The 24,699-nt window shown below is 40.9% G+C and overlaps 1 protein-coding gene across 2 annotated transcripts in view; it reads left to right on the plus strand.

The window, feature by feature from the left end:
* The window catches only part of MGAT4C (MGAT4 family member C), a 323,744-nt gene that overhangs the window by 41,714 nt on the left and 257,331 nt on the right, over positions 1-24,699 (plus strand). Inside the window, exon 1 of one of the 2 annotated variants that reach the window (XM_081211245.1) lies at positions 3,954-3,974. The exons of the other annotated variant lie outside the window; for it this stretch is intronic. The gene's annotated coding sequence lies outside the window, so the exon portion shown is untranslated. Of the gene's footprint in view, positions 1-3,953; positions 3,975-24,699 lie in introns of those variants that run through there. 2 annotated transcript variants of the gene reach the window in all.

Genomic DNA, 24,699 nt, shown 5'->3' on the forward strand with positions numbered 1-24,699 from the left:
GTTGTTGGAAAACCCCTTTTCCCTCACAGAGTTACAATTTTCAGAGTTCTCGAGAAGAGGGATTGTTAAACCATTCTGAGAATTCTGTGAGGAAATAGGAGGTTCCTAACAACTCCTGGCACCAAACTACAAACTACAGTTCCCAGGATTCTTTGGGAAAGATGTGATGGGAGGGTGAACCTGTAGCTTGCAGGGCAGATCTGACCCACCAAGCAACGACAAGTGGTAGGCCAGCCTAAGGAAAATCAGAAACCTTGTCAGCATTGAGATTTTTCCACCACAGCACTGAGTGGAGGAGTTTCAGCCTCTCCACTCAGGGCAGCGCTGTGATGAGATGATGTTCCCAACAAGATGAGATGTTGAAACCTGGCAATGTAGATCAGTCCTGTGATGGGCTGGGTTTGTCTTTCCTGTGATGGGCTGTTTTTAATCTATTGCATTAGATCGAGGTAGTGTGTTCCTCAAGGGACACGGGTGGCACTGTGGGTTAAACCACAGAGCCTAGGACTTGCCAATCAGAAGTTCGACAGTTCAAATCCCCACGGCAGGGTGAGTTCCCATTGCTCGGTCCCTGCTCCTGCCAACCTAGCAGTTTGAAAGCACGTCGAAGTGCAAGTAGATAAACAGGTACCGCTCTGGTGGGAAGGTAAACAGCGTTTCCGTGTGCTGCTCTGGTTTGCCAGAAGCGGCTTAGTCATGCTGGCCACATGACCCGGAAGCTGTACGCCGGATCCCTCGGCCAATAAAGTGAGATGAGCGCCGTAACCCCAGAGTCGGTCACGACTGGACCTAATGGTCAGGGGTCCCTTTACCTTTACCTTTAGTGTGTTCCGCTGTACATGTGTGAATGCATTTATGTGTGCTGTGTATCTGCATATGTATTTATATACGTGAACAAGAAAGGGGGAGAGGAAAGAGTTGTGTGACTGCATGAGTATGAATGAGAGAGAGACTGTGTGTGGTGTCAGAGAGAGAAAAAGAGAGTGTGCTTTTTATGTGTGTGAGAGAATTTGTTCTCTGTGTATATGTGTGTTTGTCAGAAGGAGAGATTGCCGTGTGCCTGCATATGCAAATGAGTGCTGTGTGCGCACGTGCACATTGCGTGTAGGTACATATAGTGTGCATGTGTAGGTTTGTGTGTGCTGTATATGTGGTGAGTTTTCACATAGTGCAAGCAGCATGTGACTCTTGGTGTGCTGGCTAAACATGAATGTTCCCCCTAGCCTGAAAGATGTTTAGCAACCCTTCATTTAATCTGTCAGAAATACATATGCTATCAACATATGTGCATACACATGCAAGTAAAATTAAGGAAATTTTGTCACCTGTTTTTGTCACCTGTTTTGGATGAGGGCCAACACTTATCTTAGCACTCTGAAAGCTAGGTTCAGAAGTGTCATCAAGAATACAAATGTTCCTAGACCAAGTATATCAGTGATAAATATGCAAGTCATGGCTTAATGCTATTTTTGTACATAAGGGCATTTGGTGACACACCAAGCTCACTCCAGAGTAGAGACACAAAACAATGTCATGACTTTACATAGCCCTATATCTGCAGTCATTAAAATTTGCATTACCAATCATTTTTAATTTAAATTTATTGCCCATCATGTTCATTTGTAATTCTTTGTGCAAGCAGCAACAGCTGTGCTAATAAATTTTGTGTGGTATCTTGTGAATAAATAATCTGCTTTTTGGTTTCAGTACAATGAATAAATTAGGCCTATATTGCTTGCTGTGGTATGTTTGGAAGGGAAAAGGTTTGAATTGCTCTGGACTGGATGGTTTGCCTGCATGGTGGCTGTTAGAGCAGTCTGTGTGTTGATCTGATACATTACTGTGTTAAGAAGTGGCTGCATGAACATAGCCTGTACTCAAAAATATACTCAAAAATCAGCATAAGCAGGTGTATTATACTATGAATGCATCCTCTATCACCACGTGATGTGCTAATGCACAGGTGTGCTATGCTAGGAATGGGAGGGGAAATTTATTTATGTTCACATTTCATTGCAAATCTATCTAATTTGCACTTACAGAAACAATTCACAAAACTGAATCACAGCTATGCTTTGAAATCCACACTTCTCTGAATTTTGCAATGAAATTTTTGTGCAAAATCGCACATATTCGGAGAAAGGTGCATAAAGTTGCACATATTTGTGAAAATAACATACAAACTGCATTACATTAAGGGAAACGGCTCGCCAAAATGCATATATTAGCAGATTTGCATACAAAAACATACATACCAGGAGAAATACTGCACAAAAATGCTGAATAAACATGATTAGGGTGAGTGATTGACAAGTTCCACCTTGGAAATTAGCATAACTGCTTAAAATTGGGAAACTGCTTGGCCTATTTCAAGCTGATCCAAATAGGGATCAGCTCACTACACTGCCCTCTTACCCCATTCTCCGAACCTCTTCCCCTCTCATCTCACTTGCTAGGCTATCATGGCAGCAATGCTCAGGTGATGGAAGCAAGCCTCTGCAAGCAGGGGGAGGGAAGTAGAGAGATGTTTGACCATATAAAATGAGAAGAGGAAAGTAGAGGAGGTACCTTCTCAATGTGATGATAGGCCACAACATGCTCCAAGGAAATGGTCTACTAGCATCTCTCAGGGGTTACTTGCTGCCTCAAAGCCCATTAGTCCTATTAAGAACGAAATAACATAATAGGAGTCTGTTGGATCAGGGGCACTGCCATGTGGTTCTGAAAAGGTTGCCCAGAAGGGAACATGACCTTCACTTCTAAAAAGGATCCCCACCCTGCTCTGTTAATTTGGTTTAGAACTGCAGCAGCCTAATAACAATAACAATAACAATAACAATAACAATAATAATAATAACAATAATAATAATAATATCCCACCCATCTGGCAGTGTTTCTCCAGCCACCCTAGGAGGCTTCCAGCACATATAATAAAATAAAACAAAACATTAAAAACTTCCTGCCTTAAGATTTCTAGTTATAAAACCGGTTTGAATTGAGTGTGTGTGTGTGTGTGTGTGTGTGTGTGTGTGTGTGTGTGTGGACATAGATATAGAAATAGAAATCTAGATAGTACTGGTAGCATTGACAAACGGTGCTTTGACAACTACCATTATTTTCATAAATAATGTTATTCTCTCCCCCCCCCCCCCCGGATTACAATATCAATATGCCTCATCCATTTAAATAACTTGCCTAGCTCTTTAAGGCTGGTTAAATACAACACCTAGCACAGAAGGTGCCAGAAGTGGATTGTCAAAATGCTATAAGGCTATTTTAATTGAAGTCTCAAAATCCGTGCTGAAGTCAATATACCTGTAGCAGCTTAAATGGCAAAGAGAAACCATTTTCAAGATCAGATCGTAACCTTTCCAATGCTGATCTCTGATTGTGTATGAAAGGGTTGACTGACAGGTGTGAAGGCATTTGGCATTGTTCATAGCCTTCTGTAATGAGGGGTTTTGTTGGGATTACAATGAAAGTGTTCCTGGAACTTTACAAAGCAAAGGTTAAGCAGGGAATGTAAATCAATTCCTGTTAGATTTCTCAAACTGGCTTCATATGTCATCGTCTATTGCAGTCATGTGCATGATTACTTGAAAGTAAGTCCTGTTATGTTCAATGGAGCTTACTCCCTAGTAAGTGTTGTTAGCAGCCTTAATCATGACTGGAAAGTAAAGTTTTCCATTAATAGTAGTTGCACCATGGGAAAAATACTGTTCTGTAGACCAGGAATGAAGAACAGGACTAGGTCAGTGGACTGCATCCTGAACTCACCGGTAGGCCATTTTGGCAGGCAGGCCACACCATGACATCAAGCGACCCCAATTCAAAGGAAAGAATCGGAAGCAAACTCTAATCGAGCTCCCTATTCCTGCCTTCCTTTCTTTGCAACCTGGCTTGAACTCAATCCAGATGGAAGATTGCTGATCAACAATAGCAATAATCCCTTCTTTGGGCAGCAACATAAGAAGGTAAGAACATCAGAAAATAGTTCTTGGTCAGGCCAATCGCCCATTTAGTCCAGAATCCCGTTCTCTCTCACAGTGGCTAACAATCGACCTGGAGAAGGGCATGCGAGCAATAGCACTCTGCCCCTTGCAATTCCTAGCAACTCATATTCAGAGGCCAATTGCCTCTGACAGTGGAGGTTGAACATAACCATTGTGGCTAGTAGCTGCCCATAGTCTTACTCGCCATGAAGTACAGCCATCCAAGTAATCTGCAATATGGAGTTTTTGACTGAAAGCTTCTTAATGTAACCAGTCTTAGTGGGGCTTGTTGTTAGCACCCATCAGGCATTGCTAGGATGTCCATAATACAGAACTCTGTATTTTAGGCAATCCTTGGTCTCAGCGTTGATCAGCAAGGCCACATTTGCCCTACTCATGTGAAGCAGTATCATATCACTTTAAACATTCATGGCTTCCTCCAAAGAATTATGGGAACTGTAGTCTTGTTAAGAGTTCTTAAGAGACCCCTATTGCCGTCACTGAGCTGCAGTTCTGAGTGGTTTAACAATCCATCCCTCTTAACATGGAACTCTGGAAATTGTAGCTCTCTGAGGGAAAATAAAGGTTTTCTAACAACTGACCTAATATGTGCCCACTCAACTATTTAGATCTGCAGAACTGCACCTACTGATGAATAGTAGGCAGGTATTGTTACTATATTGTTTTCAGCTGCTGCTAGATACTTTTTGTTTCAACAAATCTGCCCAGGCATGTAATTTCAGCAAGCAGTTTTAGCCCATGATCTTTAGTAAGTATGGTTAATTTAAAATTGCTGGTTTAATTTTATATTTTAACTTGTTTTTAATGTTTGCGTTTATTGGTATTGCAATGGATATCTTAGATTGCCTTTTATAAACCACCTATAGGTCTTTTGCTTGAGTAAGCAGTGTACACATTTTGTTTAATATAGTATAATAAAGAAAAATAACTGGTCTCTTCCAAAGGAGCTTACAACCTAAATTTTGATATAAAGAAAGGAAAGGAAGATGAGGACAGGCAAGAGTAACAATGGAAGAATGTGTGCAAAAGCAATAATATACTTTAGGTAGTAATCCTATGCAAGTTTACCCTGGAGTTTATCCCATTGAATTCATTGTAACTTAATTCTGAGTAGATGTCTAGAGGATTGTACAGTATGACTCACTCAGGGAGGAGTGAGCATGGGGGGGATTTCAGAGATGCAGGACCCATCTCACCCTTGCCTTGGCCACAACAACTGAATCAACAACTTTGGTGTTACAAATATACAATATTAGCAAGAGTAGCAGACTTGGAACAAGATGCATTACATCGAATCAGCTAATTGTATATATTGTCTTCTTCAGCCAAGAAGTGGGAGTAATTTTGATTCAGGCAATGAAGCCTCTCTATTCAGTCATTTTCATGTACTCCACCTAAAGGGGTATATCTATGGGTCAGGGAAGTGACAAACATTTTTCCTTTCTCCTCTTTCTGGCATGGAAGAATATGTTGCAAATTAACAAAGCAGGCATTTTTTAAAGTAAAGTTCTGCTCTCCAGACATAAAGTACCACATAGCCAGCTATGCTAATTAATAACTAACTAACATATTTACCGGTATATGGGTGCCTACTGAGAAAATCCATAAAAAAGCAACGCGCTCGATTAATATTGGGGTGGGTGGGTGCGCACCGAATTTTGTCCTCACTCAGGGTGCCATAATACCCAAGTCAGCCCCCTGACAGCATGTGACACCTCTGCTAAAATTGAATGTCCATATGTTACCAGGCCAGCCTCAAAGTTCTTTGTAACACAATGCCCTGAATATGTTGGGCCCAGGATATCTTAAGAACTGCTGGAGCCCTTTTGTCCCAGCTTGATTACTGAAAACATCCAGAGGAAGAAGAAGAGGAGGAGTTTGTACTTGATATCCCGCCTTTCACTCCCCTTCAGTGGTGTCCAAACTTTTTTCAAAGAGGACTAGTTTTGATGAAGTGAAGGGCAGTGGGGGCCATCCAAAGGGCCAACCAAAGTTGTTGACCTTTTTTAAGGATTGAAGTTGTTGAGCTTCTTTTAGGATTGAAGTTGTTGAGGTTTTCTTAGGATTTTATCCCAGGAAATAAAGTGCCACAGGGGCCAGATTAAACCAACCGGCGGGCCGGATTAGGCCCTCGAAATGGACTTGCCTGTGGCTTAAGGAGTCTCAAAGCAGCTAACAATCTCCTTTCTCTTCCTCCCCCACAGCAAACACTCTGTGAGGTGAGTGGGCCAGTCACACTTCTCTGAAGTCTCTCAGGCCCAAGGTCACCCAGCAGCTGCATGTGGAGGAGCGGAGACGCGAACCCGGTTCCCTAGATTACGAGTCCACCGCTCTTAACCACTACACCACACTGGCTCTTAGCAATACTAGGAGCATTGCTAGTTGTTCCCTGTGTTTTTGAAGCCTAACCAGCTTCAACTAGAAGTTGGACACTTAGTGCTGATGGTCCCATGCTGTGGAATAGTCTCTATCAGAATTTCAGCAAGCATTTTGACTTCTAAGCCTTCAGGCATCTCTTGAAGACTTGTGTGTGTGTGTGTGTTTTGATAGGCCTATTCAGTGCTTTATGCTTTTAAGATGAGCCAACCGATTTTATGGTCACTTTGCATAGTTCTTAATTGTATTTTATCTCTTCTTAAAATTTAGTTGTATACTAGTCTGATATTTTGAATGGGAGGTCTAGAAATATTTTGATAAATAACATGAAATATTGTTCCAAGATGAATTCAGCCAAGTTTCTGGCCCTTGCAACCATAGATAGGATGTACAAAAACCCATCCTATGTTAACACTGTTTCCAAATCATCCATTGACTACTTGTTTGTATAACACTGGGAATCCTGTTTTGTAAATGTAGCACCTATTGTTTCAGTTTAATCCACCTTGGGAGTTGTGTGTGTATGGTGCAGAGGCAAAATAAATTCATAAATGAGAAGTTTATTTGTTCTCCCTGGATTCTGTCATAAATTTCCCTGATGAACCAAAGCCATTAACATGTCCTTGTAATTGTCACATATTAATTTCCTAGCTGTAGGATTTGTCAGTAAACCACCCTATTTAATTTGCTGTTGACTTGACTGAAGTGCATAATTCAGTGAGCAATGATGAGTCAATGGAAGTAAGTTTCTCAGGCATTTGTTCATATTCGTTTGTGTGTGTGCTTTTAAAAAAGAACATCTTTATCATTTTAAGAGCAATCCAAAGAACTGAAAGCTCTGCATCCAGATGCCTAATGGTGATTATGAATAGAGTCAATATCAATTAATATGCTAGTTATTCAGAATGTAAATGTCTTATTGGGTCAGTGTATTCTACACTGGGATGCATCATACCTATTAACTACAAGTCTGCTGTCTACTTTTTCCAGCTTGCTTTTCTAATCAGGGACATGCTTTCTCCCCTGAAGCATGTGGGAGTTTAACAATTACTTGAAACTCTTTAACGCCAAGCAATTTCTTCTGGGACTGCAATCTGTTAGAGTTCAATTTTCTCAGCCACAGACGAAATGATCAGAATGAATTCATTCCTTCAGAATGGAACTCAGTGAATAAACTAAATGTGATTGAAATGAACTTATGTGCCACTCATAAATAAATCAGCAGACTTCTCTTCCCTCATATACACTGCCACGTACAATGAATACCCCATTTAGAAGAAGTCAGAGTTCTGCAAACCCAGTACGAACAAGACTTTTCCGCCTCCAAGTTCCTTCAGACATACCAGCAGCGAAATGAACACTAGCTTTTCAGTCTTCTCTTCTTAGTGGGCTACATTGTTCGCTCTATCATTTCCTTTTTCTTCTGCTGCCAACTGCCTCACCTTTGGCTAGGGAAAGCAAACCACCTGGTGGCAGGGCTGTCTGTTAGTTTTCCCCAGTGAAGGAAGAGACAGCAGTAGCAAGTAATGGAGCCAGTGTGGCGACACAAGACCAAAGAGATTAAATGAGCATCTCTGATTCACCGATGTAGCTGGCTCTCCAGGATTGCAGGCAAGATCAAAGCACAGTGAACACTCTCTAATCTCTCATTTAACCTTTGTCACCAGTCTTCAGCCTCTGTTGGTCTTCCTTTCTCCTACAGACATTGGCAAGGCAGACTTGTTATGTATTCCAGCAGTTGGGAAGAGAACTATTAAGCCTGTGAAATAAGGATTTCCTGGATCACAGTCAACAGCCAGGATAGGAAAAACAGCAACTGAACTTGAGTTGTCTGTCTCTAATGACTCCACTGATAGGCAATGTAAGAAAGCAAGAACTTCATTGAAATGGGTCACTCCTGTCTGGGTAGAACTTAAAATTAACAAGAAGGAAGGTAAAACATGATAAAACCTACTCCTTCCCCAACACAAGGAGTTGTCTTTGGATTCACTCAACTCCTCACTAACTTCTTAATGTGTCAAGATAGCACTCTGGGTTATGGGTTGAATCTGTGAATTCCAGATTAAAATATCCATGTAAACTGTGCTAAAGCCTTTCACATTTAAATTCTCAATCATCTATGGTCTCAACAGGGGACTCCAGTTGTCCTGAAATTGTCACCCTTTGTCTGCTCTGTGGTGAACATTTTCTTACATTTTAGCTTCCCCCTAAAACTGAACTAATTTGCATGCAATGCAAAAGTGGTGATTTATGTGTCATCTTCCCACACTTATGGGGCTCATGAAATTAGGGAGCTCACACATCTCTCTCACAGGATATGTGTACATTTTACCAATTCAAGTAAATGCATTCACTTTTCCCTTTCTTGAAACCTCAGCAGTATGGACTGAGGGTACCTAAGCCACCAATATTTTTGTGCTTCCACATCATGTATAAAGATGTGGAGCATCCAAGGTTTGTAGAAAAAGGAATCCTTTCATGCGTATAAAATAAGCAGTTCAATCTTGGCTAAGCACTCTGAGGATTAGATCTTCAATCTTCCAAGTAAAGTACACGCTTAATTTGTAAATGTCCATAAATGTCAGGAAACTCTATATTGGATTATTTATAAAATATAGAGGCAGTGCTTACTCATTGATTTAATAGCTTGATTTTTTTTTTTTTTAACCAGGGAGATGTTCATGTAGTCTGTAGACTGATACGAAGTCGATGCTTTTAGAGTGTCATAAAATATTACATATTTTTTGCTGAGCAGGATACTGCTGGAGATTGCCTGGGTTTACAGCAATGCCGGATGTAACTGAAAATCTTTTAATCATGTGCTTCCTGATCCTCAACTGCTCTGCTTGTGCAAGCCCTGTTTATTTCAGTAGTGTATGTTCCAGTGCTGTGCTTTGAATATGGAGCAGAAAATAACTGAAGAATGTAAAGAGCACACGTAACTAGCAGGGCTGTCAGTCTGAAGGTGCAACCAAGGCATGATCTTTGAAGCAGAGAGTGGGTTATAACCAAGTAGACTCGTCATCTGAGCTACAGGTGAAGTGCTCTTGGGATGTGATGCTTAGTCAGAAGAGCCAGGCAAAGCCCACGTACCATCAGCGGTGCGGCGGCTTTGCATGCCAGCGCTGCTTCCCTTCAATGCAGTCCAGCATTGATCCTGTGGCTGCTTGGTCAGTGGGAGGTATAACTGCTTGCATTGTTGGCCAGAGTTTAGGATCCAAGCCTGCCTGCCAATCATGGGCAGGCTTGGAGGCTGGCCGTTTCCAAGGGGCAGACCCAACAGAGCATGCAGGCTTCCTTTGGGTCTGCTCCTGGTAGATATAAAGTGCTTTGCCCTATCCTCAGTGCCCAGTTCATTGCTTTTGAATAATGGCTGCTTTTGGTTGCTCTTGACCTTGGTATGGACATCGTTGGCCACTGTATTCAGGGCTGGGTAGGAATTTTCCCACTGGGCCAATTGGATCTAGTCTGGTGGCTTTGCTTACCTCATAGCAAACGTCACAACTTTTGGTGGTTTAAGCATTGGGTAAGTCTTAGTCTTGGTTGGAGGGGAGGTTGTAGCCTCTGCCTGCCCCTCTGAGAGAAAGGGTATCCCGTTAAAGGGATCTGGGAGGAGTTGCTTCTGTCCAGATACCTAGGCAGGGTCTAGAGCTCCTCAAGACAACATCCCACCAGGAGCGTTTCTATTTGATGTAAGTCACAGGATTCCCCTGCAGAGGGCCAGTGTGGTGTAGTGGTTAAGAGCGGTAGACTCCTAATCTGGGGAACCGGGTTCGCGTCTCCGCTCCTCCACATGCAGCTGCTGGGTGACCTTGGGCCAGTCACACTTCCTTGAAGTCTCTCAGCCCCACTCACCTCACAGAGTGTTTGTTGTGGGGGAGGAAGGGAAAGGAGAATGTTAGCCGCTTTGAGACTCCTTAAAGGGAGTGAAAGGCGGGGTATCAAATCCAAACTCTTCTTCTTCTTCTTCTGTTGGGTTGGCTCAGGGAATACTTCTGACATATGGGCTAGAAGCCAATGATTCTATCCAGTGCCTATGCCAAACATCTGTAATCAATAAAGTCGAGTCTTTTTTGACCCAAGATACTGTGTTATGTCTGGTTATTCCTTGGTAATGGGGGCAGCAGAAGGTGCAGAAACTTGAGACGCAATCTAGAGTTAGGATGAAACCCAACTTGTTGGTTATGTCATTTGCTGCCAAACTGCCAAGTCAGTCTAGGTATGTCAATGGGCTATGATAGATTTATTTTGACTCATTGAATCAGCAACACTCCTGAGTATCATTTATGGATCTCAGAAAAGGCAGCTCCATCTTCTGGAAAGCTATCATGATTTTGCAGGAAGTAAGGTAACAGAATTTAGAATCATAGAATCATAGAATCATAGAGTTGGAAGAGACCACAAGGGCCATCGAGTCCAACCCCCTGCCAAGCAGGAAACACCATCAGAGCACTCCTGACATATGGTTGTCAAGCCTCTGCTTAAAGACCTCCAAAGAAGGAGACTCCACCACACTCCTTGGCAGCAAATTCCACTGTCGAACAGCTCTTACTGTCTGGAAGTTCTTGCTAGTGTTTAGGTGGAATCTTCTTTCTTGTAGTTTGGCTCCATTGCTCCGTGTCCGCTTCTCTGGAGCAGCAGAAAACAACCTTTCTCCCTCCTCTATGTGACATCCTTTTATATATTTGAACATGGCTATCATATCACCCCTTAACCTCCTCTTCTCCAGGCTAAACATGCCCAGCTCCCTTAGCCGTTCCTCATAAGGCATCGTTTCCAGGCCTTTGACCATTTTGGTTGCCCTCCTCTGGACACGTTCCAGTTTGTCAGTGTCCTTCTTGAATTGTGGTGCCCAGAACTGGACACAGTACTCCAGGTGAGGTCTGACCAGAGCAGAATACAGTGGCACTATTACTTCCCTTGACCTAGATGCTATACTCCTATTGATGCAGCCCAGAATTGCATTGGCTTTTTTAGCTGCCATGTCACACTGTTGAGCCAGGTGTCACCCATCTTGTATTTGTGCCTCTCATTTTTTTTTTTGCCCAAGTGCAATACTTTACATTTCTCCCTGTTAAAGTTCATCTTGTTTGTTTTGGCCCAGTTCTCTAATCTGTCAAGGTCGTTTTGAAGTGTGATCCTGTCCTCTGGGGTGTTAGCCACCCCTCCCAGTTTGGGGTCATCTGCAAATTTGATCAGGATGCCCTTGAGTCCATCATCCAAGTCGTTGATAAAGATGTTGAATAAGACCAGGCCCAAGACAGAACCCTGTGGCACCCCACTAGTCACTCTTCTCCAGGATGAAGAGGAACCATTGATGAGCACCCTTTGGGTTCGGTCAGTCAGCCAGTTACAAATCCACTGAGTGGTAGCATAGTCAAGACCGCATAGTCAAGTCCTTGAAATAGAGAGGTCCCTCCCTTAAGACACATAGCTGACCCCACAATAGAAATATTTAAGTGGCAGTTAAACACAGTTTCATTTTCCAGGATTGTGAAGGAAATTGGATTTTAGTGAGTTGCTATTATGGATATTGACACTGCTGAGCTCTGTTAAAATTAGACTGTGGTTCTGTGATTTTAATTATAGTTTTATATAATTATGGTTAATTTACAATATGGCTTTCTATTATATACTTGGATCCTCATACCTGGCATTGCTGGGGAATTCTAAGAAGAACCCAAAACCAGTGGTTTGGAAAACAGTGGTTAAAATAGTGCAGTTTTGAAAGGGTCAGTCCAACATCTTAATTCACAATGCCCCCAACTAAATCCAAACACCTACAAAAATCCTGCTCCTTGATCTCACAAAATTTGGTTAAGCTTTGTGCAGTTGTGAAAGGTTCATTTCAGCATCTTGTTTCAATATGGTGCCCAACTATATTCCAAAGTAGATGAAAAATTGTTCCCTGATCTTAGGAACCATCGTGAAAAAATTGTTTATAAAACATCCAAATGCATAGTGAACCAAAAAAGAAAAAACCTTCAGAAATATATGCAGATGTTAGCCACCCTGAAATCTTCATTTGAAGATTCGAAAGATATAAAAACTTATAAATAATAATTATTTCAATAACAATAGTCATCAAGAACAGCAGAAGAATGGAGTACAGTAGTTCTTCATCAAAGTGTTTGCAAAAATTTCTTCGTTAACCCAGTAAGCCACAATACTTTGTCTAAATGTCTAGAGATGTTTCTTTCTCCTTATTCCAAATGATAATTAAAGGCTTCAATAGGATCTAGAATACTTTTGCTATTTTTACTTTCCCATATATCATACTGGACCCATTGAAGGCATTTAAAAGTCATTTCAATAGCATTTCTGCTGCTTAGGAACTCACAGCTCAGTCTGAATGTAGGAAAGGATGCAATAAGTAATGTGTTTTGAATGAAAAAAAATTAAACAGACATCTTGGTAATGATTTTTTCTAATGGGCTTCTAATCCTGTTCATTAAGCCATAATTCTTTGCATTAATAGTCTTACGGTTGCAGAAAAACTGTGTAGGTGTCAGAGAAAATAGTGATTTTAATGATAGTCAAATCCAAATTCTTCAGAATGAATCATCCAATTTTCCTGCAGATATACCTTAAATTAAAGAGGGGAAAGCAAGTTAAGAAAGATAACATTATCATTTTAAGAAAGCTCATTCAATATATGATATTTTAAGGAACACAATTATGAGACTAGCAAGTCCCTGTGCAGCAGTTATGTGTATGGGAAATCATCTCAGAGCTTCAATGTTCATTCAGGTAAATGGGACGAGCCATTTAAAAAATATTTTTATCCCACCAAAGAGCTTGGAGTGGTTCCTTCTTCCTCATTTTCTTCTTGTTTCTGTTTTATCCTCACAACAACATGATGATAGATTGACAGTTGAATGATAGTTTAAAGACTGGTCCAAGGTCATCCAATCAGCTTCATTTCTGAGTAGGGATTTGAGGAGGACTTGGTCCTACCTGGTCCTAGTCCAGCACTCTAACCACTATACCACACTGGCAATGTCATATTGTAGAGTAAAGCTTAGCATTCATGGTGCAACAAGCTCCTAAAATAAAGCTACTTTAGCCTACCTGGTTTCTAGCAGGAGGGCATTCCGCAGAGTTGGGCTCCTACACTGAAGGCACAATCCTCATTGACGTGACTAGTGCTCCCCCAGATGATATTAGTGATTTACTTGGGTCATACAGGGTTAGGTGGTCCTTCTGGTTATGGAACTAAGTTGTTTCCACTTATGGACTTATGGATGGGAAAGACTCTGTGGGTCTTTAACACTGGTGTCATGTTTGAGTGGTAGCCTCAGCATTCAGCACTAGCTGAAGCTTTTGGACAAGACCTGGACACCTGAGAAATCAATCATCAGTAATTCTCATAAAGAAACTCCGTTTTAAACCATCCCTTATACTGAAACAGATGTTGCAGGTGTGTTCAGTTTTAAAAGATTCTGTACTTAAATGTCCCTAGTTTCACAAAATTATTTCCCACACCTTTTTAAATAGTCAGTGCGCATGTCCTTTATTTCTGAAACACCAAAGCATTGGACTCAGCATACAGAGCATAGTTTGAACACAACCACCACACAACAAATCTGGATGACACTGTCTTAACTTAGAATATCACATCAATGGAACAACAGAATGGACTGTGGGCATTGCATGAAGAACAGACACAATTATCAGGTATATAGCCCTTGATGTTCACCCAGAAACCGCAGTTCATGCAAAATACAGTGGTTTGACTGTTAGCTGGGAAAGACTTCTGCCCCCACCTTATGCTGTTGATGAAATAATTGCTTTGGATGCCAATTAGCTGATGAACAAAGTTCAAAGTTGTTGGTTCTGGTATACAAATCTGTCTTGGGACTAGGTTCCCTAAAAGATCACCCCTTATTGACCCAACTGACTTCTGCATAAGAAAGCCTACTGAAGATACAGTCTTACCAGGAAGTCTGTTCCACATAATGTCATAATTGGGTCTTTAGGGTCTTCTTTATGTAAGAATTTTATTGTATTCTCTCGGCAAGGCACTTTTTTGATCAGAACTGGGTCTTGGTGGAAGCACCTATCTCTTGGAACTCCCATATCAGATGGGCATGATATTATATTTTCAGCATATATTGAATACCTTCTTTTTCCAACAAACCTTTAAAGTGAAGATCTTTATCCTTGGATAGTGTATAGCTCAACAATATATCATGGGCTATGTCCATTGCTACAAACCTACATGCATATTTTAAATGGTTTTAAAGCAGCTCTGTGCTGCTTAGCATACTTGATGTGTGACTTTGATGGCATGTGCAGAGCTGTGTTTTTGGAATGTGTTTATGGACTAAAGCAAAAGTCTTACATGTATGTCACCTAGACCCAATAGTTCTTTCTCTGCTTTCACAAAGGTCAGTCTAATTGTCTTTCTTGCATTTTAGGAGTAAAGGCATAAATAGGATTTTAAAAACATATTGTAACTAACCGAACACTGTAGTTTTGACAATTCCCCCTCCTTATGGAGAAATATATTTGTCACATTCACTGCCATACTTGACCAGTAAATTGCCCTATGTCTGAGTAACTTTAGTTTTAATTTTTCTCTTCTCAGATGGCAATCGATATGTCTAGAAGCTCTTGTTATGGATATACCGCTCAGTCTTAAATAGATGAGTTACAAAGGCTTTTCTTTCTTCCTTTTTTTAAAGCAAAACAAGATTTGGAATATTTTGCTAGTGTTTGTTTGTTGGAAGCAAATGAAAATCTGATGTTGTGAAACTAGTGCTTTTTATTGATTAGCGTGTTAGTCGAATTGCCTTTTCTCAGTTTCACTCTAAACTGGTTATGTTCATTTTTGGATGGAATAATGAGCTTGCTTTCTTGACAAGTCCCTTATGTATACCCAGACGGAGCTTTGAAAGACCAAGCTTTTCTCTGAGTTTTTTCATTCTAATCACAGCGGAAATGGCAAGCGGGTACCAAGAGCATGGAATAAGTTTTTTATGGAGAAAATGCATGTCATTTCTTTGAAGCTCAAAACTTAAATCTATATTGAGCGCAGTTAACAGATAAACAATACACCCTAGGGTTTGTGCAGCATTTAAGCTAGTTGAACGAATATGGTTACTGGGCCTCAAATGCCAAAGCAAATAGGCAAGAAGACGGTGCTGATTAATGACAGCTGCACAAACTAAAGCTTAGATTAAAAATAATTATTACACAGCACAGACTTAACATTTGCTTGGCAGAAATCCAGTGGCTCAATGCTTAGAACACAAGAGCATGAAATCATTAAACTTTCCTTTGTGGAATACAATGGCATCGATGGAGTGACTAATCCAATGCAAAATATCTTTCTAATCCAGTAGAAACCAGGTACTAATGACTAGCCTTTTCTTCATCAAATGGAGAAGCTGGGACTTGGGCATCATTTAGAACAGCCAGTTGTGGACAAGTGAGGCTCAGAACACAATATTACTTCTGAGGATTGGCCTTTATTCTGAAAATAGCCAGAATGGTAGTTTGATAAACTTTCTCTCCATGGTCATTTGGACTTCATAATACATCCTTTGTAGACACTTCAGCCAAACCTCTTATCCAATAGTGGCAAAAAACAACAACATCTGTGTCCTGCATAATTTTAATCACAAGAGCCTTGAGTCCAGCTTAGCCTATCTGCCACCCTCAACCAAAGGCTTTTAGAATTTGATTTACGCTTCAAGAATTATTTGTATATACACATACAAGTATGGTCTGGGGAAAGAATAGACCTTGGATGTCCTGATGAATGATCTTCTCTGGAAGAGAGCTAGGGGCAGTGCAACCCTCTTAATCCTGTTGGCTCTCTTGGCAGCTTTTAATACCACTGACCACAGTATTCTCATGTATGATTTCCTTGGTTTGAGGGTTGATGACACTGTATCCAGTGGCTTGATTCTTGCATGCAGGGATTGTTCCAGAGAATAGCATGTGCCTTGGCTACCTGGCAGTCACTATATTTTCCTCAACACTATTTAGCATCTATCTGCAGTTGCTGGGAGACGTCATTTAGGAGATTTGGAGTGAAGCATCACCAATAAGTGGATGATACTTGGCTGTGTTTCTCTGTAACATCTGAGTCAGAAACAGCATTGCGTGCCCTGAATCAGTCCCTGGAAGCAGAAATGGGCTTGATGAGACCTAATAATGGACACTGAATTCTGACCAGGCAAGAGACCCTATGAGTGGGTGGGTCTCTTGTCTGGGTCCAATCTTGGGTCCAATAATTGGGTTGTACTCCTAGATCCATATTAGTTTTTAGAGGCTGAAGTGACCTGTGTTGTATGGAGTGCTCACTACCAACTCTGGTTGGTATGCCCATTCTTAGACAAAGTAATCTCTCTGCTGTTAATTGGTATATACATTAGTTGTTCTGCACTCTTTCTCTCTTCTTGATTGGTTCTGCATGTTGTTTCTGCTTCATGGGAATTCAGAACCCGGAACACACAGATTCATAATGGGCAGATGACCTTGCATTCTGCCAGATCGGCTTTTGATTTTTTTTGTGCTTTAGAATTCTGTGATCATAATAACAAGATCCTGTTTGGTAGGGAGAACATTGCGGTGGTTGTTGATTCAGTGTTAGAGTTGAATTTATTGTCCTCAGAGAACCGTTTCGCCTTACGGAACAGGATGAAGAAACTTAACCTTAGTTTATTCGTTGTGGATAATGTCTTTTGGTATATGAAATATTTATTGTGTTGCTGTTACTGTTCAGGGAGTTGGTATAAGTAGAAGCATTTTCCAGTGTGCCATTTGTGTCCTTGAAGCATTACTGCTATTCCAAGGAGGACTGCTTTTGATTGATTCCCTCCTAGTGTCTCCCCCTTTTGCTTCTATAGACCTATTGTTTCTCATTCTTTCATTAAGACTGCTTATAGATTTCAGTAAGCCAACTCATTTTCTCTCAATGAATTAAAAATTTGTGCAGATTTTTGCTTTGGTCTATTTATATTTGAAAAGATATATGTGGAAAACAGAAGAGAACAAAAAGCTCTGTAAACTCAGTTCTATAAGTCATCAAGGTTATTTATTGTTATCCTGGTGAAAAAACTTTTTGAAAGAGCCATTGATGTGAATAGACTTGACAGCCTGGGGCTTAGGAAGAATGGTGCACCCATTAGGGATTTTAGTGTACAGCAGTAGCTGCCATCTTGTTTTCTGTCACAGCTCAATAATGACAGCTGTTTTCATTGGGAGTACTGCATTTTATTATATATTTTTTTTTAAAAAAACTGGTATCCTCTGTGAAACAAGAATAGGGTTCATGTGTGTTGAAATTACAGGAAAAGTCTTCGTATTTTCTGGGAGGGCAGACCCCAATAACCTAAAAGGTTGTTGGATTCTGAACTTTTAGAATTAAATGAACACCCCCGCTTTTAAAATGGCTGGATTCTGCGAGGGGGGTAGAGAGGGATTGTGGAGGCTGCAGTGCATGGCAATAGATTCCTAATGTTCATATTTCCTAATGTACTGAAGTAGTAGTCAGTCTTTTCTTTTGTGAGGTAAACAGGCCGAGAAGTGCACCCTTCTTAACTCAATTAACTATCTATCAGCAGCACCCATTTTGCTCTCTTCCTTGGGAAGTGCTTAAAATCTGTGGAAATTTATCTGATGGTAGTGAAGTACTATTAGCCTGGCACTGAAGTACTTTCTGGTTACTTCCACTTAGAAGCTGAAAAGTGTATGGCTCATGTTCCCCTCCCAGAATTTCAATTTCTAAGTAGTTTAATAATCCATTCATCCTCTGACCATTGTAGCTCTGTGAGGGGAATTGGGGTCTATTACAAACTCTCAGCACTCTTAATGAACTACTGTTCCCAGGATTATTTGGGGGAAGCCATGACTGTTTAAAGTGGTATCTTAATGCTTTGAATGTATGGTGTGAACATGACTTTGCTTTGACTAGATGCTGCCTGCTTTCCCCGCAAGCTTCACATTCTTGTAAAACAGGTCATGAACAAACTTCTCTCTGTGTTCTGTTCTAATTCGTGTGAATAATAATAATGATGAGGCCAATCTTATCTGTATTCCTTACTGTACTTCTCAGACATGGTGTGCAGGTTGCGCAAGGCAAGTTATTTGACAGGTGCATGTGCAAAAGGTGCTTTCCTCAAAGTTCCAGGGCAGCTGGCACTCTTGTAATATTCCTCAGAGATGGCCTCATTTTGTGGGCCTGTATCAATTATGCTCAGCTAGTAAAAATAAGTAGCAGAACGAGATAAAGGGATCCTAAAATGTCAACAACAATATCTTTTGCTCTATGTCCCAGAATCAAATGTTTTTCTGTGACTAATTAGGATGGTTTCGTAGACCTTATGAAGTGCTCTGTATTTTTAGAGCACTGGAGCAATATTAATTAACCTGTATAATTAAAGTGCTTGATTTAAGAAGCTCATTAGGACCTTTAAAATCTAAAGTATTCTCCCCAAAATTAATTAGTGAAGCCTTGTTTAATTCAGCATCCCTTCGCTCTTGCATAGTTATTATAATATAAATGCTAATCTGCCCATGTGCCTTCAAAGTGCCTCGAATCATTGTGTGTCCAAGCACAGTGGTGGAGCCAAGGCAGGGCAAGGTTGTTATAAATACAGGACAGCTGCTTGGGATTTAAACAAGCCACAACTTTATTGATTACAGATGTTAGCAGGTTTTGGCACATGTATTTGGTGTGTATCCTGAATGAACCAACCCAGTTGCTGGCTGATTATTAGGCAGGGTTAACCAAGGGTATGGATTTTCCCATGACATACATCAAACCAGGGTGACTGCCATGCTCAAAGCACCATTTTGGGGTTCTGTGGCCCATCAGTCCTTGTCTGGGCATCCTGACAGAATCATTTTCCCCTGGAGGCCTTTAATGAGATACACTGATTCCTTTCACTGGGTTGGAAATTCCTGCCCCCCCCCCCCCGCACCTAGATTACTTCCTATGTCCTTATCTTGTATTAATTAGGGCGAGGGCACTCTCTGTTGTGGTACCCACCTTACAGAATCGTCCCTCTTCTGAAATAAGTTGAGCACAAATGGTGATGTGCTTTTGACATTCGTTGAAAGCTTATTTGTTCCTCCTGGCCCTCAAGACTCAATAGTGTTCGCTTGCTCTGTTTCTCCCTCTCTCTCTCTCATATGTATATGTATGTGCATTTATTGCTTTAATATATCAATTGCAATGAATTCTACATTTTTGAGTTCCTAAGAAATGGTGGCCTATTTCAGTAATACAACAACAACAACAACAACAACAACAACAACAACAACAACAACAACAACACATTATTTATAGCCCACCCATCTGGCTGGGTTTCCCCAGCTAGTCTGGGGAATCCCAACAGATTAAAAACAGAATAAAACATCAAACATTAAAAATTTCCCTAAACAGGGCTGCCTTCAGATGTCTTCTAAAGGTCAAATAGTCGTTTATTTCCTTGACATCTGATGGGAGGGCGTTCCACAGGGTGGGCACCACCACCGAGAAGGCCCTCTGCCTGGTTCCCTGTAACCTCACATCTCACAGTGAGGGAACTGCCAGAAGGCCCTCGGAGCTGGACCTCAGTGTCCGGGCAGAACGATGGAGGTGGAGACACTCCTTCAAGTATACTGGGCCGAGGCCTTTTAGGGCTTTAAAAGTCAACACCAACAGTTTGAATTGTGCTTGGAAATGCACAGGTATATGAGTGAAGTAATTATAATGGTGGAAGAGGAAGAAGAGAAGAAGGTAGACACATATATTACAAAGGAGTTTAGGAAGTTGCCCGATACCACCTCCTTCACTGGAGATTTTTAAAAAGAGGTTGGATGGTCTGGGAGAGTCTGGGATTCTTTAGCTGTGATTCCTCCATTGCAAAGGCCTTGACTAGATGACCCTGGGGTCCCTTTCAACTGTCTAATTATTTGATTCTAAGTCAAACCTTTTCCTCCATCTTGCTTAGTCCTATGTGCACTGACTGGCTGCAGCTCTCTTGGGTTTCAGGAAGAAGACATTTCCAACTCTACCCTGGAGACTCTGGGGATTGTACCCGCATGCAAATCAGATACCCTAACACAGTCCTACAGCCCTATGCTGTTTCTTCCCCACCCCAAATATCCTGCACAAAGTGGTGAAAAGTTATTGGAGAGCAACCAACAGATTGCAATTCAAGAGACACAGTTGTGCACTGAATACGTATTGAAACTGCCACGTGTCTCCAAATGCCTCACCATCCGTCCACAACAATGACAAGAATGCTTGCCTTCGATCTGTCTTCTTTTTCGTGTCCCCTTTATTTTTGACTTAGTGCAGAACCCCCAGAATGAGAGGGCTTGTCTTTTAGAGTACGTTAATGAATAGTAAATAGAAGTCACTCATTGCACAAACCTCAGAGGACTTAATACTATCTCTAAATCCTCTGGAAGCACGGTAGCACACCACATGAAAGACTTCTGAGAGCTCCCTTGTGCACACTAGAAAGTACAGTGGTATTAAATCAGTGTCTTTTCTCTAAGTATCATTAAAGTCTGAAGTTTTTGCTGGCATTTGAACTTTTCTGGAAATTAGGTCTTTTGGGGACTTCCCTACAGCCTGAGCTAAAATGAGAGAAACAAATGGCAGGGACTAATATTATTAATCAAATACGTTGATGTAATGAGCAGAAAACACTGGGGAGTGCAGCTCACCCAGAGCTGGAGTACTAGCATGACTGCGAGATCCTCCTTGTTCTGTCAAGTGAATGAAGTGATAATAAGGCTCTCAAGTTTGTTGATATAGAGTAAATCAGAGATTGGGGAAACAATCAAACAGAAGCTTGATACTTCTTTTTGATGGGGCTAGTACTTCATGCAGGCAGTTTAAATGGCACAATGTTTTTACAAGATTGCTTGCAGTTTAAACGGTACCTTTTTTTGGCAATATTGTATTTTGCATGGCTCATGATCTTTTGTAAACGCTCAATATGTTTTACAAGTTGAATCCATGCAACCAGAAAGAAGTTCAATCGAGCTTACCTCCAGGAAACAATGCAGAGGGTGGAAGTAATAATGATTCTAATAAATTGGCATTTGTGTGTGTGTGTGTGTGTGTGTGTGTGTGTGTGTGTGTGTGTGAGAGAGAGAGAGAGAGAGAGAGAGAGAGTACCCACAGAGTCCTTTAAGACCATTTGCTTTTGTCTGCAATAGACTAACACAGCTCTTCTCCCATGTGCATTCATTTGTTTTTATCTAACTTTATCGGCAGCTTTTCAGTTTGACTGTACTAGTCCTGTTGGCCCAGGCAATGTTGGACCTGGGAATGTGGATGCAAGAAGAAAAGGGTAGAGACATTCCACTTTCCTTAGAAGAGCTTCCCTTGGGGTCTAATCTTGAGGAGGAATCCCATGGGTGCCCAATGATTAAAAAAGCAGTAATGTTTTAAATAACATTGGAGGAAAACGTCACACAAACACACACAGAGCAGAGCTATAAGCAACAGACACAAGAACATTTGCTTAAAAATATGGCTATTGCCATAGTTTAATGGCCATCTGAACTAAGAAATGAATAAAATTTACAGCACTGTGCATAAATAAATAAATGATACATCACGCTTATGTATAATATTTACAGTGCTGCCTTACTCCCCAGGACATTAATACTAAGAAAGCATGGCAACATACAAAGAAGGAATTTGTTTTCTGCTTGTAGATCTTATTAAAGCATCACTCTTACTACAGTGCATCAGAATATTTTCCTTCATTCGTTCAAAATCTCAAGTGACTTGCCCAGTAGATAACCTTTTTCTTTCTTTACTAAAAATAAAGACAGAGTCAATCCTAACGCTAATTGGTAAACAGTTGCATCTGCTTACTTTGGTGAGGTTTGTGTCATATCAGATGTTTTTAAAGACTGATTAATCTGAGGATGGCTCAGATTATAATTTCATGGGATGTGCTTTTTGAGGTGAGCAAGTGTGAGAGAGCAGGGAGGGAAGGGGAGAGAACTCAATCCATATGTGTGTATTCTTTTTTAAAGTGTTGTGGCTAACCCAGCTGGAGACAACGAAAGACAGAAACAGTCCAAAGTGGAAATCACATATTCAAAGCATAAACACATCCATGGCCCATCTGTGTGACTCCCTCTCAAGTTATTAATGTTGGCTTTATTTTCCCCAAGCTCATCCATATGAATTATAAAATTTACATATTGCTGCAGGATAAATTTAGGTCACAGTCTTTGTAGTCATGTTGGTTCCACAGAATGCAGGCACAGAGCTAGTGAAATTATACCTTTTAATTGGACTAAGATGTTTTTGAACTTCAAGGAAGTAGGCTTCATGCGGAAAGTAAAATGACATATAATTAAGTGCACACTTAAGATGTATAAGTTTAACTCTTTGGTCATTTGAATGAAAAAAAGAAGATGGGATAACATAACATATCTGCTTTGAAAGGATCAGCACCAGGCTCATGAATGGGACACTTTGACCAGAGAATGATGAGATGTATCAGTCTGACAGATAAGTCTAATAGAAAATGCATAATAATAAAAAGTCTGGACCCAAACATTTCAACTTCTTATACAGTGGTACCTCAGGTTACATACGCTTCAGGTTACAGACTCCGCTAACCCAGAAATAGTGCTTCAGGTTAAGAACTTTGCTTCAGGATGAGAACAGAAATTGGGCTCCGGTGGTGCAGCAGCAGTGGGAGGCACCATTAGCTAAAGTGGTGCTTCAGGTTAAGAACACTTTCAGGTTAAGTACGGATTTCCAGAACGAATTAAGTACTTAACCTGAGGTATCACTGTAGTATGAACTCAATCTAATTTGGATCCACCCTGTGTCTTTCAGATTCAGTTTGTCATTGAGGTGTGAATCAGATCAATCCAGAAGTTTTTGTATGGGGCACCCTTAAATATGATTTTTTTAAAAAATCAAGAGAAACTTTCTCTGACTTTTTGATTTTTGGCTATAAACTGGGTGAAATTTACAGACAAAGTTGCCCCTTCTGGGGAGATGCAACCTCAAAATGAGAGGGGCTGTGGTTCTCCTGCATGCCCAGGCTTTACCATCAAAAATAGAAATCATGTTTCCTCTCCTATGCTTCCAGCCTACAACTATCAGTTTGAAAATTGGAAATGCATAGGATGGACAGAATTGGAATCATACAGAGTAGATCCTAAACAGACCAAGCTACTTCCAAATGTTGCAAATACATATATAAGGAAATTCTTGTTGCTGCTGCTTTGAACTGAGCTCTCCTAAAAGTTTGCGAACTGGTAGCCAAACTAGTAACCAAACAAATGCAAACTGAGGAAGGCTAAGGAAAGGGTGGGGGAGCCAGTAGAATGAAGACAATTTGACTGTAGTATTGATTTTATTTGTTAAGAATCGGAAAGCAGTTGGGATGAATGTCAGTAGTCCACTGCTCTTTGGAACACCTTGCATTCCCAGGCAGAACTTGCAGAAAAACGCAACCATTTGAAAACAAAAGACTACTAGTTATTACAAATCACTTTAATTGTGGCCTAGGAAAATAATTCAATGTGATTAAACCTAGACCTATTAGTCATTAAATCAAGGTTCTCTCCACTCCTCTTGAGTTCAGGGTAACTTTCCTAGTTACCTTGGTTTTACTTCAACAGCAACCACAAACACAATAGCAATAAAGCAACAGCAGCAGCAACAACGGAGTGGTTGCTTTATTTTAAATGCCAACACATTTTGTGTGGATACCCAAGTTTACAGAGGTCCTCAGGACTTTAAGGATTCCATGAAATAACTTGATAAACCTTGATAACAATGCAATCTGACTTTGACTTTTGAAAACCTCACCTGAATCACCCCTATTCACTTTGTAATTTGGGCCAATGTGCACATCTAGTAAATCCTAGCCTGCTGGGTTTCAGAAACACACACAAAACATCTGCTTGCTGCAGGTAAATAGTAGAGTTTGTTCCCTATCTGGTAATCATGGACAACTGCTTTGCTGGTTGCAGCTGAAATGCATGAAGCCCAGAATGGAGTCTCTCCCCCTGACTAAGGAGTAAATACTACACAAATCTGGAATAAAGTCCCTAAGATGGCTGAATGGCAACTTGTACATCTCCTTCTGGCAACTCTGCAACCAAGCGTGCTTTCCTTTGGACCACATCAGTGAGGCTGAGAGAGAGGTCATATTGTCTGGACAACCCAGGACCTCTATACAGCAGGACCTCAGGTCAAGAACTTAATTCGTTCTGGAGGTCTGTTCTTAACCTGAAACTGTTCTTAACCTGAGGACCACTTTAGTTAATGGGGCCTCCCGCTGTCGCCACGCCGCCACCAGGCAATTTCTCTTCT

This window comes from Podarcis bocagei, assembly GCF_964188305.1.
Source record: "Podarcis bocagei genome assembly, chromosome: 10".
Lineage (NCBI taxonomy): Eukaryota > Metazoa > Chordata > Lepidosauria > Squamata > Lacertidae > Podarcis > Podarcis bocagei.